At 36.4% G+C, this 17,622-nt stretch overlaps 1 protein-coding gene across 1 annotated transcript in view; it reads right to left on the bottom strand.

The window, feature by feature from the left end:
• The window catches only part of HLCS (holocarboxylase synthetase), a 141,935-nt gene that overhangs the window by 92,818 nt on the left and 31,495 nt on the right, over positions 1 to 17,622 (bottom strand).

The raw sequence follows: 17,622 nt of genomic DNA on the forward strand, positions 1-17,622 counted from the left end.
TTCACAGTTCTATTTCTCCAAAGTATCCAGTCTTATTTACAAAACCATCCTTTGAAACTTGTTTCCAGCTCCATTTCTCTCTCAGCAATGCCCGTCCTATCCCAGGGCATTTCTAGTTCAACATTTCTTGTCTCAAGGTCTGTACACAGATGCACACACTGTGTGAGCCTTCTGTCAAGCTTTAAAAATTCCCCACAAATCCATTTCCCACAACTAAGACTCAGTTTGAAGGCTAAACCAGCAGTTCAAAAAACCATTTGCTGATTTCTCAGTGGAGGATCTGCTAAAGCAGGTCACACCTTCAGCCGAGGGATGATTTACTACTGCGAGTACCCCTGTGGTGACACCCTGCACCAACTGCTCCACATTCACCCTTTCTGGAGATAAACTCTGCTTTGAGAGGTTTGTTATGACATGTTTGCCACAACTTTAGGAACAGCCACAAACACAGATTCTGGGACTTTCTGCTCAGTGTGCAGCTTAAATTTCAGACAGTTGAAGTTGTCTTCTATGCGATAAATTAAACCACAAAAAAGTGTGGCTTCGATTGGACTGGAAATAAGGCACTAGTGATACTTGCCCTCAAATTTCCAAGAGGAAGAGATCTGATTTTTAAACAAAAAGGTCCAAACCAAACCCACACCCCTCATTCCCACCACTGCTCTATCTGGGAACTGGAATACATTTCCTGTGTGGGTGCTGAAGGCAGGACTGAACTCTCCTGCCCTCGAAGATGTGCCTGAGCTCCAGCCCAACTCCTCGAAACCCACAAACCACCAACTGAGAGCAAACTCCCCATAAACAGTTATCTATGCAAGAATGACTCCTCCTTTCCACATCCCACTGCTCTACCTGGAGCAGGAATGAGAGAAGTGCTCCTGCTCCCAACACCTTCCCCCGGATTTCCGACCCCAGAAATGACCTGCTCTCAAATTTCACAGCCTGTGCTGCCAGCCCTGCAGCACCACAGCAGGACACAAAGAAAAGAATATTTTTTCCCAAATTCTGTCAAGCCCCAAGACTAAGAGAGACTCAGCAGCTAAATTTTAATTACAGGGAAATTACTCCTCATATCTTGCTTTCCTAAAGCTCCCTCTGAATATTTTCTGTCCAAACTCTTGGATAAAATATCTTTAAATATTTCCTTTCCCCCACCCCCTTTTTGGTTTTTTTTTTGCTCTGCATCATAAATGATGATGTGATGATGATTAAAGGTTTTGTCAGCATTTCTTTGACTTGCACCTTCACTCAGAGCTTTGACAGAATAAATAAATTCCTTACACATTATCCCACTTGTTTTACATACCCACAGTAACTGATTGGCTGTAAGTGATATTTAGAAAAATTGCAGCTTTCATTTCTGTCAGGGAGAACATGGAAAAACTGTGCTTAATCAGAGAGTGTTTCCCTATTGCTTTCCAAACACAGAAATTCACTCAGCAGCACTGGATGTGAAAGTCCTACAGACAGAAACAGAATTTTAACTCACCCAAAGTAAAAACTGGAGTTAACTCACCAAGAATTAACTCCTCTAAGGCTGGGTTTACAGTCTGACAGAAATTAAGTCATTTAATCTCCTAAAAATTGATTTAATTTCTCTAAAAATTACAGAATTTTACAGAAACAGGATTTTAACTCGCCCAAAGTTAAAACTGGGTTTAACTCACCAAGAATTAACTCCTCTAAGGCTGGGTTTACAGTCTGACAGAAATTAAGCTACAAAATAAAGGTGATTAAAGTGTGATGACACTGTAAATAAATAATGAAAGTGCTTGAGGCTGTGTCAGAAATTCTGATGTGTTTTTGCCACAGAATATTTTCTGGAAAGAACAAAACAGCACCTATTTCTGTGTGCTGTTCCATTATTACAAATATGCCCCACAATTCCAACCATTTACTCTCCTGAGTGAATTATTTCAAGCGGTTTTTCCTCACAGATTTTTAGGCAAACTCCTTGTTTTCCCTGCTTCCACCACATCCTGAAGCATTTAAGAATTGTGAAATGTGTATAAGTCTCAAGCTAATTTCCCCCATAATGTCCATGTGCTTAGTGAGCTGATCAAAAATACAAACACATCATCAAGGAGGGGTTTTTTTACAAATTCCTAAGAAAATATGGAAACAAATTCCTAAGAAAATACGGAAACAAATTCCTAAGAAAATTCCCAACAAATTCTAAGAAAATATGGGTTTAGGTGTTTAACAAAGTTTCAAGTACTGGTCACAGTGGAAAAATTAATTTTTCCTGTAAGAACTTCCTTCACACAACGTTCCAGGAACAGGGATGCTGAACATCCCACAGCTGGCACAGAAAAAATGACATTACTGTATAATGAAATGAACTTATATGTGAAGTCAGGGTTAATTTCTGCTCCCAGTCCACTGATCAGGAACACAATCCTGTCAGAACTGTGGGATCTCAGCCCAGGATCCAGCTGGAATTCCCAAGTTCTCCTGGTCCAGCAGCATCTGCCGTTCTGCAGCAGCCTCTGGTGGCCACTGCCACGAGAGGAGCTGGTAAAAAAATGGATTTTTAATGTATTCTAAAAGAAAAGTCACCAAAAGCAGAAAAACACTGCACCAACACAAACTACCCAACACCTCTCATCAATAAATTCCTCACACTCCAAAGCTCAATTGAAATCTTCTAAAGAGAACCAAGGAGAGATTGGGAATTTCCAAGCACTGATCCTGTACCCAGGGACACAGCAGGAGAATTCTGATTTGTCACACCGAGAGTGGCACTGAATGAAGAGCTCTGAGCAAGAAGGGAGATGCAGAGGACAGCAATTCCCAAAATTCCCAGAAATACAAAGTTCAGCTGCTGCACCCTCCAGACCCTCAGCCCCTCCACTCATCAACACAAATTGTGCTCATTGTAACATTATTTTGTTAATAATTATTTATTAATATAAATATTAAGCTCATCTACAAGTTTAATATTTATAGGAAGAAAATGTTTCTACCTATATTTTAAATGGTAAAAAAATTATAGTGTAATTTTAATGTAATTTAATGTAAATTTAATGTTTTAATGCATTCTAAAAGAAAAGTCACCAAAGGCAGAAAAACACTGCACCAACACAAACTACCCAACACCTCTCATTAATAAATTCCTCACACTCCAACGCTCAATTGAAATCTTTTAAAGAGAAGCAAGGAAAAACTGGGAATTCCCCAGGGACACAGCAGGAGAATTCTGATTTGTCACACCCAGAGTGGCACTGAATGAAGAGCTCTGAGCAAGAAGGGAGATGCAGAGGACAGCAATTCCCAAAATTCCCAGAAATACAAAGTTCAGCTGCTGCACCCTCCAGACCCTCAGCCCCTCCACTCATCAGCACAAACTGTGCTCATTGTAACACAAAGAAGGAAGAGCAAAAGCTGCATTTTATTTATTTTCACATCTGCTTCCTGTGATTTTAAGATTCTGGTCAGGTGTGTGCAGAAATGCTCCGTAACAGAAGTTTGCTTTTGCTGTTTGAAATTCTTTTTAATTTCATAATCATTAAGTTTCACTTTTCCCCAGTGCTCACTTAGAGACTGAACAACAAGGAGGGAAAAAGGAGACAAAAACCAGCTGCATCTGGAGCCTTCTCTGCTGTAGTATAAAATAACACAAAATTACAGCTCCTGATGGAGAAGATTTTATTGGCACCTGGGCTCTGTCAAACAATGAGTGCACCGCACTGAACACAAACTACCCAGTTACAATGGTTAAAAAGAAACCCAAATCCAAGACTTTATTCTTACAATCTGTTTATATAGATGGGATTTGGATGTGGGGTTTTTTTATTTTTATCTGCATGTTCGTGTACACAGATAAATGCAATTTAGCTGGGCAGATTTGGGAGCTGCTTTTCCCTATCATGGGCATGAAGCTCCCCATCAATGGAATTCTTTGTTGAGAAAAAATTCACCCATAGCCTAAATTCATTTGGTTCCTATTAAATTCCATTCGGATTTGGTTCCTATTAAAAGCATGGAGGTGAAACGAAAGGAAAGCTAAAAACACAAAAACAAACATTTTCCATCAGCTCCCTCCTCTCTGAAAAACGAACTTTGAACCATATCTCCACCTAACACTCAATATGGGAAAAATACTGCACCTTTAACACTTTAATTTCACATCAATGACCTTCCTGAATTTAAATTTTGTACTAACACTAATATTGAATGACCTGAACACTAATACGAGGATAAATATTGTACCTGTTCCTGTTTAAAATATTTAATTGTACACTCAATATCTGATTAAAATCTTTCCCCAGTACTCATATTGGGATAAAAATTCCTGGAATATGGGAAAAATGACCTGTACCCCAATATGGTTCTATATTAATAAAAAAAATTACCTGTACACTCATATGGGGTAAATATTGTAACTGCACTCTTCAACTAAAATCTGCACCTGACACACCCAATATGGGATAAAAAAACTCGACTTATTTATTGTTCTATACCTAATACTGGGATGATTGTACATTTATTTTTAATCTTGCACCTGTTCACACAAAGATTAATTTGTACACTCAATTTGGGTATATTTTACCATCCTGGGCTTAAATAGACCAACACTCATGGGGTTAAAAAAATTGACCCAACACCTAAAATAACATTCATATTGTATATTAAATACACAATATTGGTTAAAATATTGTCTGTACAATAATATTGGGGTTAAAATATAGACACTAAAACATAAAAAACATATACACTCAATACTGATTAAATATATACACCCATATTGGGATTAAAAAAAGTACCTGAACACAATATTTGAACAAAAATACTGCACCTGAACACTCAATATTGGGATTAAAATACTGCACCTGAACACTCAATATTGGGATTAAAATATTGTACCTGAACACTCAATATCGAGGATAAAATATTGTACCTGTACACTCAATACTGGGATTAAAATATTGTAATTGTACACTCAATATTTGGATTAAAATATTGTACTTGTACACTCAATATTGGATTAAAATCTTGTAACTGTACACTCAATATTGGGATTAAAATATTGTACACTCAATATTGGGATTAAAATATTGTACACTTAATACTGGGATTAAAATATTGTAACTGAACACTCAATATGGGGATTAAAATATTGTACCTGAACACTCAATATTGAGGATAAAATATTGTACCTGTACGTTCATATTGGGATTAAAATATTGTACACTCAATATTTGGATTAAAATATTGTACCTATACACTCAATGCTGGGATTAAAATATTGTAATTGAACACTCCATATTGGGATTAAAATATTGTACCTGAACACTCAATATTGGGATAAAAATACTGTACCTGTACACTCACTATTGGGATTAAAATGTTGTAATTGAACACTCAATATTGGGATTAAAATATTGTACCTGAACACTCAATATCGAGGATAAAATATTGTACCTGTACCCTCAATACTGGGATTAAAATATTGTAATTGTACACTCAATATTTGGATTAAAATATTGTACCTGTACACTCAATATTGGGATTAAAATATTGTACACTTAATACTGGGATTAAAATATTGTAACTGAACACTCAATGTTGGGATTAAAATATTGTACCTGAACACTCAATATTGAGGATAAAATATTGTACCTGTACATTCATATTGGGATTAAAATATTGTACACTCAATATTTGGATTAAAATATTGTAATTGAACATTCAATATGGGGATTAAAATATTGTACCTGAACACTCAATATTGGTTATAAAATATTGTACCTGAACACTCAGTATTGGGATTAAAATACTGTAATTGAACACTCAATATTGGGATTAAAATATTGTACCTGTACACTCAATATTGGGAATAAAACACTGTACCTGTACACTCAATATTAAGATTAAAATATTGTACTTTAGCTGTGCTTGCGAAGCGAGGCCAAATATTCACTTTCTGAAGACAGAACATGATTTAAAACCTTTTTTTTTTTGCCTTCATTTGTATAAAATCTTACGATTTTCAATTAACTATCTTTAATTTTGAGAAGTTTCCAGTTGATGCACTGATTCATGTTTTATCAGCTGATGGAGTGATTAAACCTCTTTTATATATATATATATATATATATATGTATATATATGTGTATATATATATATACACACACACAAACCATATTTATTTATTTATTTATTTATAATTTAACATTTATACATTTAATATATTTTACATACTTATATTTATGCTTTTATTAACCACAAGCAAGCGAGGATTACACAGGCACAAAGCACCCAATTTTTAGAGGAGCCTGTCAGAAGCAAAACCAGACATCACACCTCCAGTAGGACTAAAATCTGCTTTTTTTTTCCCCTAGAATTGCCTGCTCCCAAAGGAGCATTATACAATTCAAACAGGATCTCAAATGTCTGTATTTCATCCCTATAAATTCTCTGGTAGCACTGATAGGAAAGGAAATATTTTAATGGAGGGTCGTCCTTTGAGTTCAACTTGAAATATAAAAATTCACACACACACAGACAAAAAATATCTCCTTGTGCTCCTTGTCTTACACAGCTTTGCTCAGCAGCCTTGAAGGTGCTAAATTCTAATTAATTTATTAATTAATTAATCACTGGAGAGCTCCCACAGCATCTCTTGCATCCAATAGAAACACTATTTAACATGACCAAAAATATATAAATATTTCAATATATATATATATATATATATATATATATATATATATCTCAACATATATATATAAATATATTTTTATATATTTATATATTTTATATATATTAATATATCACCATATAAATATATTTACTTGCTGCAAATACACCCAATATGCAGGGAAAATGATGTTATCTACTGTCCTTATTATTCATTTCAAACCCCACCTTTCAATGAGGTTTTGTAAAATGCCATATATTAAGTTTACTACCTCAATCTTTCTTTAAAATGCATTGTTTTCTCTCAAAAGCAAAGTACAACGACTTTTGCTGTAGGAAAAGCTTGAAGAAATGAGAGGGGAAAAAAAAAAAAGATGCAAAAATTTGATACAGAGAAATGAGGAAAATCATCTCTTGGTGATCACAGGGAAAGTGGAAAAGGATGAAGAATGGGTATTAGATATCATTGGATAATAATAATAAAGAACAATTAAAATAATGTAAATAAAAAGAAACATTAAAATAAAAATAAATTAAAACTGAAAATAAAATAAAGTATAATAAGAATAAGAATAAGAATAAGAATAAGAATAAGAATAAGAATAAGAATAAGAATAAGAATAAGAATAATATTGATGCTGATGTCATTAATATTGAATACCATTGCCAAACTGCACATTCACTCCCAGGCTTCAGGAAGTGCCAGCTTGGAGATGGATTTTCTAAGGACTGGAACAAAGGGAACAAACAGAACTTTTAAACACAAAAACACATTCAGAATCTGGAAATACACAAAGCACTCGAATTAATCCAGTTTTTAGGAGGTTTTTAGAAAACTCCTTTAATATTAACTGTTTACAATTCATTTCAGGCCATTATTTTTATACAAAAACACCGGTGGTGTTTTTGTTCACTGAGTAAAAACCTTTTAAATCCCCATTTCTGCACTCCCTCCTTCCCCCACAGCCTGAAGAACTTCATAAAGATTTTATTGTCCTACAAGTGAGGCACATTTTCATTTCATGTTCTCATGAGCTGCAGTTCCTTGGCCGGTACTTGCTGCGCATTCCCAGGATTCTGCACGGCCTGGAAATCTGTTTCACTTTCTTAATAATATTTTTATATTTCCTAAAGCGAGACACACGGTGCAAAAGCGGCAGATTTGGACTGCACAAAGCACAGAAGAACATTCAGAAAGATGGCAGGGTTGGCCACTTGTGGAATTCCCAACCACCCTGATTTTTTAGGAGCCTCCAGAGGTTGCTTTGGGTTTGGGGGGATATTTAGCTGAAGAGAGGCAGAAAAAGCTCATCATTTCTGAAAGATCGTTCCAGACACTCAGTCAAGTGCCTCATTTTCGTCTCCACTCTTCAGAGGGTTTTTAAAAACAAGTATTGCATTACATAAACACAGTGGGTCCATTTTCCCGACTGATATGTGGAATACTTCATCCAAAAAAGGGAAAGATTTTTAACAAAGCGCTGCAAGGTATCCTTCTCCTCTTTATTGCAACCCCATCCCTTTGAACACGAAGCATCTTAGATTTCAACCCGTTCCTGGACTCCACATCCAGCAACTGCTCATAAATCCCTGCCCAAATCTCAATCCAAAATTAAATTTAGCTTTAAAAAGCACCGTGTGTAGGCAGAAAATTCATTTATCCAATGGGCAGCAGCCCATCCTGGGGAACAGGCAGCAGGGCCCAGGGCAGGACTCAGTGGCTGGTGAAAAATGGGTCAGGATGTTACTTTTTGTAGAGAAAAATAATGAAAAATGAGAGTAAATAGGTTAAAAGTAATACATAAAGAAATTAATTATGGTCTTTACAGCAAGTTTGTTTCATCTGCATCTCCCCTGCCTTCAGCAGAGTGCTCCACTTGGGAACTGGGATGCCAGGAGAAGGATAGCAATAGGTAAATAGGTTAAAAATAATAGATAAAGAAATTAATTATGGTCTTCACAGCAATTTTGTTTTATGTGCACCTCTCCTGGCTTTAGCAGAGTGCTCCACTTGGGAACTGGGATGCCAGAAGGATGGGAATAGGTAAACAGGTTAAAATTAATACATAAAGAAATTAATTACGGACTTTACAGCAAGTTTGATTTGTCTGCATCTCCCCTGGCTTCAACAGAGTGCTTTACTTGGGGATTGGGATGCCAGGAAGAAAGAGGGAAGAGGCAAATAGGTTAAAAATAACACATAAAGAAATTAATTATGGTCTTCACAGCAAGTTTGTTTTGTCTGCATCTCCCCTGCCTTCAGCAGAGTGCTCTACTTGGGAATTAGGATGCCAGGAGAAGGATAGGAATAGGTAAATAGGTTAAAAATAATAACAAAACTATTTATGGTCTTTAACTGCATCTCTCCTGGCTTTAGGAGAGAGCTCCACTTGGGAATTGGGATGCCAGAAGAAGGATGGGAAGAGGCAAATGGGTTAAAAATAACACATAAAGAAATTAATTATGGTTTTTACAGCAAGTTTGTTTTGTCTGCATCTCCCCTGGCTTTATCAGAGTGCTCCACTTGGGAACTGGGATGCCAGAAGAAGGACGGGAATAGGTAAATAGGTTAAAAATAATAACAAAACTATTTATGGTCTTCACAGCAAGTTTGATGTATCTGCATCTCCCCTGCTTTCAGCAGAGCATTTCACTTGGGGATTGGGATGCCAGAAGAAAGAGGGAATAGGCAAATAGGTTAAAAATAATACAAAAAGAAATTATTTATGGTCTTCCCAGCGAAGTTTGTTTTGTCTGCATCTCCCCTGGCTTCAGCAGAGTGCTTTACTTGGGAACTGGGGTGCCAGGAGAAGGATGGGAAGAGCAAAATGGGTTAAAATAATACATAAATAATACATAAAAATAATACATAAAAAACAATACATAAGGTTAAAAGTAATATATACAATAGGTTAAAAATAATACATAAGGAAGGATGGGAATAGGTAAATGGTTAAAAATAATACATAAAGAAATTATTTATGGTCTTTATGGTCTTCACAGCAAGTTTGTTTTGTCTGCATCTCCCCTGGCTTCAGCAGAGAGTTCCAATTGGGAACTGGGGTGCCGGAAGGATAGAAATATAAATAGGAAAATAGTACATAAAGAAATTAATTATGGTCTTCACAGCAAGTTTGTTTTGTATGCATCTCCCCTGGCTTCAGTAGAGAGTTCCACTTGGGAACTGGGGTGCCAGAAGGATAGGAATAGGCAAAGAGGTTAAAAAATACATAAAGAAATTAATTATGGTCTTCACAGCAAGTTTGTTTTACCTGCATCTCCCCTGGCTTCATCAGAGTGCTCTACTTGGGAATTGGGATGCCAGGAGAAGGATGGGAAGAGGTAAATGGGTTAAAAAAAATACATAAAGAAATTAATTGTGGTCTTCACAGCAATTTTGTTTTATGTACACCTCACCTGGCTTTAGCAGAGTGCTTTAATTGGGAATTGGGATGCCAGATGGATGGGAATAGGTAAATAGGTTAAAAATAATACAAAAAGAAATTAATTATGGTCTTCACAGCAAGCTGGTTTTGTATGCATCTCCCCTGGCTTCAGCAGAGTGCTTTACATGGGAACTGGGATGCCAGGAGAAGGATAGGAAGAGGTAAATGGGTTAAAAAATACAGAAAGAAATTAATTACGGTCTTCACAGCAATTTTGATTTATCTGCATCTCCCCTGCTTTCAGCAGAGCATTCCACCTGGGAATTGGGGTGCCAGGAGAGGGATGGGCAGAGGTGCTGGAGGTTTGCTGAGCACAAACCTGCTCTGAGGGGAGAAACAAGGAGGAGCCTGTAAGGTGCATCCCAGATTTTGCTTCCTCTCCCTCCTCAGCTGCAGCAGAACAGTCTGGAAACAATCTTCCCAGCAGCTGCTCTCATCAACAAACTGTTTATTGTAAGAAAGTGCCTGGGTCAAAGGCTAAACGTCATCCAGAGCTGAAAGCGTAGCTGGAAAAAAAAAACAAAAAAAAACCTAAAAAAAAAAATCCTGGGGCCGTCCATGCATGTGGAAAAAAAAGTCCATGACATTGGGAAGGGAACCATATTCCATCTGAAAGGCCAACAGTCCACTGAAACAAAAATTCCTTCATTTGATGGAGTTTTAGGACACTGAGCTCGTTTCTCGTGGCTGATTTTGAGGCCTGCTCGAGGTTTCTGCTAAAGGCAGAATTTACAGCTCAGGCTGTGTCTCCTCATGGTGAGAAAGAGCAAAACAGAGTTGTGTTCAAATATTTAAAATGTTTTATCAGTGCTAAGTCAGCTCCACATGCACAACAATAAAAGAAGCACGTCTCTAATTTATCACAAACACACCGCTGACATATTACACAAAAATCCAAGTTCAGGCCCAGTATCAGTAAATGATCAAATTTTATTTTAAAGCACAGGATACTAAAAATCACGGGGCAAAATGTCATTTACAAGCAGCTTTGAATCTCAGAAATTCAAGAGTGCACGAGCAGCTCTGAGAGGGGAACCGGTCCCACACCAGTAATTGGGACACGCTTGCTGCCCCAGCCCATAAATCTGCTTTTGAGGGGAAAGGACCCAGAGGAACAAGGTCCACCTTTGACACAACATCACCAGCAAACACTTCACCCAAAGGCTGATAAATCAGATTTCTGCCAGGTGGTGATTTATCCTACCAGAAAAAAAGGTGTGAGAAATTACGGGGCGGGCGTTTAATTCTTCGTGACACCTAGTTTGTAATAAAATTCTTATTTTTCTGAAGGAAACGTCTACAGTAAATTAAACCTATGTGCAACTGGGCTAAAAATAAGCCTAGGCAGAAAGGAAAAGACATTCCACTTTTGCATAAAAATCTGAGCATGATGCATATTAAAGCGGGTTGATTTTTCTTTTTTTAAATTATATAATCCAAGTCATGTTTGGAAGCATAAATTAAGATATAAATCTAAACCCCAAATGCTGTACACATATATATTAAATTACTCTCAAAAGTATTCTGTATGGACTAAGGAAAAAAAAAATACAGAAGAATTTTGTTCTCAGCTAATAGGGCAATAAATTAGATGCAATATATTCAGCAGCTAAAACTGGCTCTCTTCAACAGCTATCACATAATACTATTTTTATTTGGTACCAAACCTTTTTTTTTTTTTTTAACAACAAAATTGTTTGTTGAAAATCTTGGAATTAGCAGCAGAATGATTAAAGTAAATAAAACCTAAGCAAATATTTTTTCTTCTCCCTGATAATACCCAATTCTTAGCTGAGGGTTTTCCAGCAGGTTTATTTTGCCTTTCAGCGGGGTTACACACATCAAATGTGAATGAATTTAGTGTTCATGAATATGAAATAGCAGCACAGGAGCCAAAGATTCTCCTCTTAGCACTATAAACACACTTTAAACTCCCACAAGCTTTCAGCTGGACCTCATTTTTGCCTTTTTTGAGGGAAAAAAAAACCCTCCCCACTGTCTCACACTGGAGGGGTTTGGGAGCTGCAGAAATGTCTGGGAAATGTTAAGGTGAAACCACAACGCATTTCCACATGGACCAGGCTCAGGGATTCCAGCACAGCTGATGCTAAACATGGACCAGGATTTTATATTCCTTCCTAAAACACAGTCAGGTTGGCAGAGTGGTCTTCAAATTCCAAAAGGAACACCTTGGAAAGGAAGAATTTCTTGGGATTGATACGCTACAATGGCAAGAATACACTTGGTCTGTTGTCCGGCTCCAAAGACAAAACCTTGTATTAAGCTACCACTAATTTTCATTTAAGACCTCTTCACTAATCAAAGATATTTTTAAAAAATTAACATGACAGCATGGGATTTATTTTTTTAAAGCAGAAAAAAAAAAGAAAGTAAAAAAACATTAATAAAAGTAAGACGACTCAGGGATTCCAGCACAGCCCCAATCCTGAACAGCTGATGTTCAACATGGACTGTGGATATTTTATATTCCTTCCTAAAACACAGTCAGGCTGCCAGAGAGGTTTCCAAATTCCAAAAGGAACTTGAGGAAGATTTGGGTATGCAAATACTTTTGTTATCCTGCTCCAAAACGTTGCTACACTAACGTATTTTTTTAGTTTCACTAATCAAAATATTTTTTAGAGGGTTTGGTTTTTTAAAAAAAAAAAAAGTTTTAAAAACACCATGACTCGGGGATTCCAGCACAGCCCCAAAACTGCAGGCCTGATGTTCAGCACGGACTGTGGATTTTGTATTCCTTTCTAAAACAGTCAGGTTGGCAGAGTGGTTTCCCAAAAACATCTTGGGAAGAATTTTGGGTTTTACGCTATGTGCGACACTCTTGGTTTTTTCCCAAAAAACCCAGACTACCACTAATTTTCATTTATTGTTTATTTTTTAAAAATGGGCATGAAGGGGATTATTTTTAAAGAAAAAAAGGAAGTTAAAAAACATAATAAAATACCACGACTCGGAGATCCAGCACGACCCCAAAAACGGCACAGCTGATGTTCAGCATGGACTGTATTTTATATTCTTTTCTAAAACACAGTCAGGTTGGCAGGTGGTCTCCAAATTCCAAAAAACACTTGGAAGGAGAATTTCTTTCAAAAATACACTTGGTTTTGTTCAAATTGTATTATACACTATTTTAACTTATTTTTTCAAAAAAAAAATCATTATAAGTACGGTTCCAGTTATCAGCATGACTGATTTTATATTCTTTTCAAACACGTCAGTTGGCAGAAAACATCTTGGAAAGGAAGAATTCCTTGGGAATGATAGCGTAACGGCAAGAATATGCTTGGTTTGTTATCAAGCTCCAAAGACAAAACCCAGTATTATGCTATCACGAATTTTCATATAAGATCTCTTCACTAATCAAAGATATTTCTAAAAAATGAACATGACAGCATGGGATTTTTTTTAATTTTTTTAAGTAGAAGAAAGTAAAAAGAAAAATGCTTAAAAAGTACCACAATTCAGGGATTCCAGCACGGCCCCAAAACTGCATGGAAAATGTTTTGAGACTCAGCAATCTGTGGCCCCACTGCAAAAGACTTCGGTTTCTAAATGATCTAAACTCCAAATTTAAGTTCTCACCACGTGCAAAAATGGACCATGGATTTTATATTGCTTTCTAAAACACAGTCAGGTTGGCAGAGTGGTCTCCAAATTCCAAAAGGAACTTCTTGGAAAGAAAGAATTTCTTGGGAGTTTTACGCTACAATGGCAAGAATACACTTGGTCTGTTATCCTGCTCCAAAGACAAAACCCAGTATTAAGCTACCATTAACTAATTTTCGTTTAAGATCTCTTTACTAATCAAAGATACTGTTAAAAAAATGAACATGACAGCATGGGATTATTTTTTTGAAGTAGAAAATAAAGAAAGTTAAAAAAAATTAATAAATCTATGACGACTCAGGGATTCCAGCACAGCCCCAAAAAGGCAGGGCTGATATTCAGCATGGACTGATTTTATATTCTTTTCTAAAACACAGTCAGGTTGGCAGTGTGGCCTCCCAAAAACATCTTGGAAAGGAAGAATTCCTTGGGAATGATACGCTGTAACGGCAAGAATATGCTTGGTTTGTTATCAAGCTCCAAAGACAAAACCCAGTATTATGCTATCACGAATTTTCATATAAGATCTCTTCACTAATCAAAGATATTTCTAAAAAATGAACATGACAGCATGGGATTTTTTTTTTTTAAGCAGAAGAAAGTAAAAAGAAAAATGCTTAAAAAGTACCACAATTCAGGGATTCCAGCACGGCCCCAAAACTGCATGGAAAATGTTTTGAGACTCAGCAATCTGTGGCCCCACTGCAAAAGACTTCGGTTTCTAAATGATCTAAACTCCAAATTTAAGTTCTCCCCATGTGCAGAAATGGACCATGGATTTTATATTGCTTTCTAAAACACAGTCAAGGTTGGCAGAGTGGTTTCCCAAAAACATCGTGGAAAGGAAGAATTTCTTGGGAATTATACACTTTAATGGCAAGAATACGCTTGGTGTGTTTTCCTGCTATAAAGACAAAACCCAGTATTAAGCTACCATTAACTAATTTTCATTTAAGATCTCTTTGCTAATCAAAGATATTCTAAAAAAAAAATGAACATGACAGCATGGGATTATTTTTGATCAAAGTAGAAGAAAGTAGAAAATAAAAAATGTTGAAGAAGTACCCCAACTCAGGGATTCCAGCACAGCCCCAAAACTGCATGGAAAATGTTTTGAGACTCGGCAATCTGTGACCCCACTGCAAAAGACTTTGGTTTCTAAATGATCTAAACTCCAAATTTAAGTTCTCACCACTAAAACACAGTCAGGTTGGCAGAGTGGTTTCCCAAAAACATCTTGGAAAGGAAGAATTTCTTGGGAATTTTATCCTACAATACAAGAATACGCTTGGTTTGTTATCCTGCTCCAAAGACAAAACCCAGTATTAAGCTACCACTAATTTTCATTTAAGATCTCTTTGCTAATCAAAGATATTTTAAAAAATGGACATGACAGCATGGGATTATTTCTTTAAAGTAGAAAATAAAAGAAAGTAAAAAAAATTCATAAAGTACCATGACTCGGAGATTCCAGCACAGCCCCACAGCTGATGTTTAACATGGACTATGGATTTTATATTCCTTTCTAAAACTATTTTATATTCCTTTCTAAAACACAGTCAGGTTGGCAGAGTGGTTTCCAAAAAACATCTTGGAAAGGAAGAGTTTCTTGGGAATTTTACACTTTAATGTCAAGAATACGCTTGGTCTGTTTTCCTGGTCCAAAACCCAGTATTAAGCTACCACTCACTAATTTTCATTTCAGATTTCTTTGCTAATCAAATATGTTAAAAAGAAAAAAAAAATAACATGACAGCATTGGTTTTTTTTTAAGTAAAGAAAAATAAGAAAGTAAAAAAAAATTTTGAAAGTACCACGGCTCGGGGATTCCAGCACAGCCCCAAAACTGCAGGGCTGATGTTCAGCATGGACCATGGATTTTATATTCCTTTCCAAAACACAGTCAGGTTGGCAGAGTGGTCTCCAAATTCCAAAAGGAACACCTTGGAAAGGAAGAATTTCTTGGGAATATTACACCAAAATGGCAAGAATATGCTTGGTCTGTTGTCCTGCTCCAAAACCCAGTATTAAGCTACCACTAACTCATTTTCATTCAAGATTTCTTCGCTAATTAAATATATTTTAAAAAATTAACATGAGAGCATGGGATTATTTTTTTTTAAGAAAAAAGAAAGTAAAAAAATATTTAGAAAGTAAATCTACTTTTTATTTAGCAGAGTATCATTGAAGCTTCTTGCTTCAAAAATACATTTTATACATACACAGCAATGTAAAACTTGGATAGCAACTACTGAACCTTGAAGGAAGCCTCACTAATGTCCAGTTTATCAGAAATTAGTAATTTTTTCTTAAAAAACATGGCTGAAAATACAATATTTAAACACAGTATTCACACAATGCTCAGTTGTGAGAATGGATGATAAAAATTCCATTTACAGCTCTCCCAGTTTTAATTATTGTCTCCTTTTTCAGATGTAACACTTTTCCTGCTGGGATTGAACCTTGTTCAGAGTAAAAGGAATAATATTTTTCCCCCAGAGGAAACCCAGGGAGATGGAATCCAACCCTGGGCTGCACCTTGGATTTAAGGATCCAGGAACGAGCTCCAAAACCTCCATAGGGAGCTGAAAGGGAGAAATGGGGAAAGAAACAACTCAAATTTAATTTCTCCTTTAAAGCTGGACCTAAAACTCATTTAAATCTTACAAAATGAGGTCCAATTTTATGGAACAAACCCAGGGTTTGCCTCAAGTCCAACACACCACGAGCTCCTACTCCACAAGGGCACATTTGGATCTCCAGGTCCCAAGGGAAATCTCAGCACCGAAATTCAGGATTTTGGGGAAATTCCCTCAAAGAATGAGACAAAGACAGACCCAAGCTGAGGCAGGGCATGAGAATTGTCCTGCAGACCCAAACACAGGCAGGGAGGAGCATTTCTGACCATGGCACATTCTTTATCCTGCAGGATTTGGGATTTTCCTGGGTGGTTTTTTCTGAGCAGAACCACCTGTCCCTGCCCCTGCAGATATTTGTGCTCCACACTGTGAGCAGGAGTTTTAATCCAAAGTGCAACCCAGCCCAAAGAGAACTCAAAACTGACTAAAATCAAACCACAGCACCTGCAAACACCTCTCACTTCTGGTTTTTACGATTTGTCTGAATTGCCACCTGAAAAAGATGATTTTTCACACTAAAATTTTGTATTAATCCAAGGATTTGCTTCACTTCATTCTGTCCAGGTTCTCCACTTCAGAAGGGTTTTGGTTTCAGTCCTTGCTTTTGTAGGCCTGTCCTGACCTTGGCTGTTTTTCTTTTTAGTGTCACAAAGGATCCAAAATTTTTAATTCTACCACAAATCCACTCCAAAAATAAACTTTTAACTGAGTAAATACAAACCAACTTTGTAGAAAATCATTATATTATAATAAATAGTCCCAAACTGAAAGGGTAACTTCTAAAAATGTCCTTAAAGGAAAAAGTTTCAGGGATTACTTAAATCAGCACTAAAATGCAAAAAAAGGAGTTTAAAATGCACTTCCAGCATAGCAGCACACAAACTAATGCACTCAAACCAGACAAAATCTCTATCAATACATGATTAATTAATTTAGTGATTAATTAATTTATCCTTGGTTAAATAAGGAAGTTTTTGAATGTAATTGCTGGGGAAAGAGGAGACTGGGAACAAAACAATGATTATTTAATGTTGAGTTTCAAGTTTGATATGTGCTTTCAGTTTGCCAAACCAGTGGGGGGAAAAAAAAGAGGATTGGGAGAGTGGCTGTGAAAGTTAAATTCCACCAGCAAAATGATCAAATATGAGCAAATCATCAAATGTTTCTAAGAGGAAAAATGTCCTTGAACAGATGGAGAATTTTTTATCTATGCAGCAATAAGGGCAGCAATAATTATAATAAAGTTTAATGCAGTTTAAAAATGCCCA

The sequence above is a fragment of the Camarhynchus parvulus genome, chromosome 1 (assembly GCF_901933205.1).
Source record: "Camarhynchus parvulus chromosome 1, STF_HiC, whole genome shotgun sequence".
NCBI classification, from domain to species: Eukaryota; Metazoa; Chordata; class Aves; order Passeriformes; family Thraupidae; genus Camarhynchus; species Camarhynchus parvulus.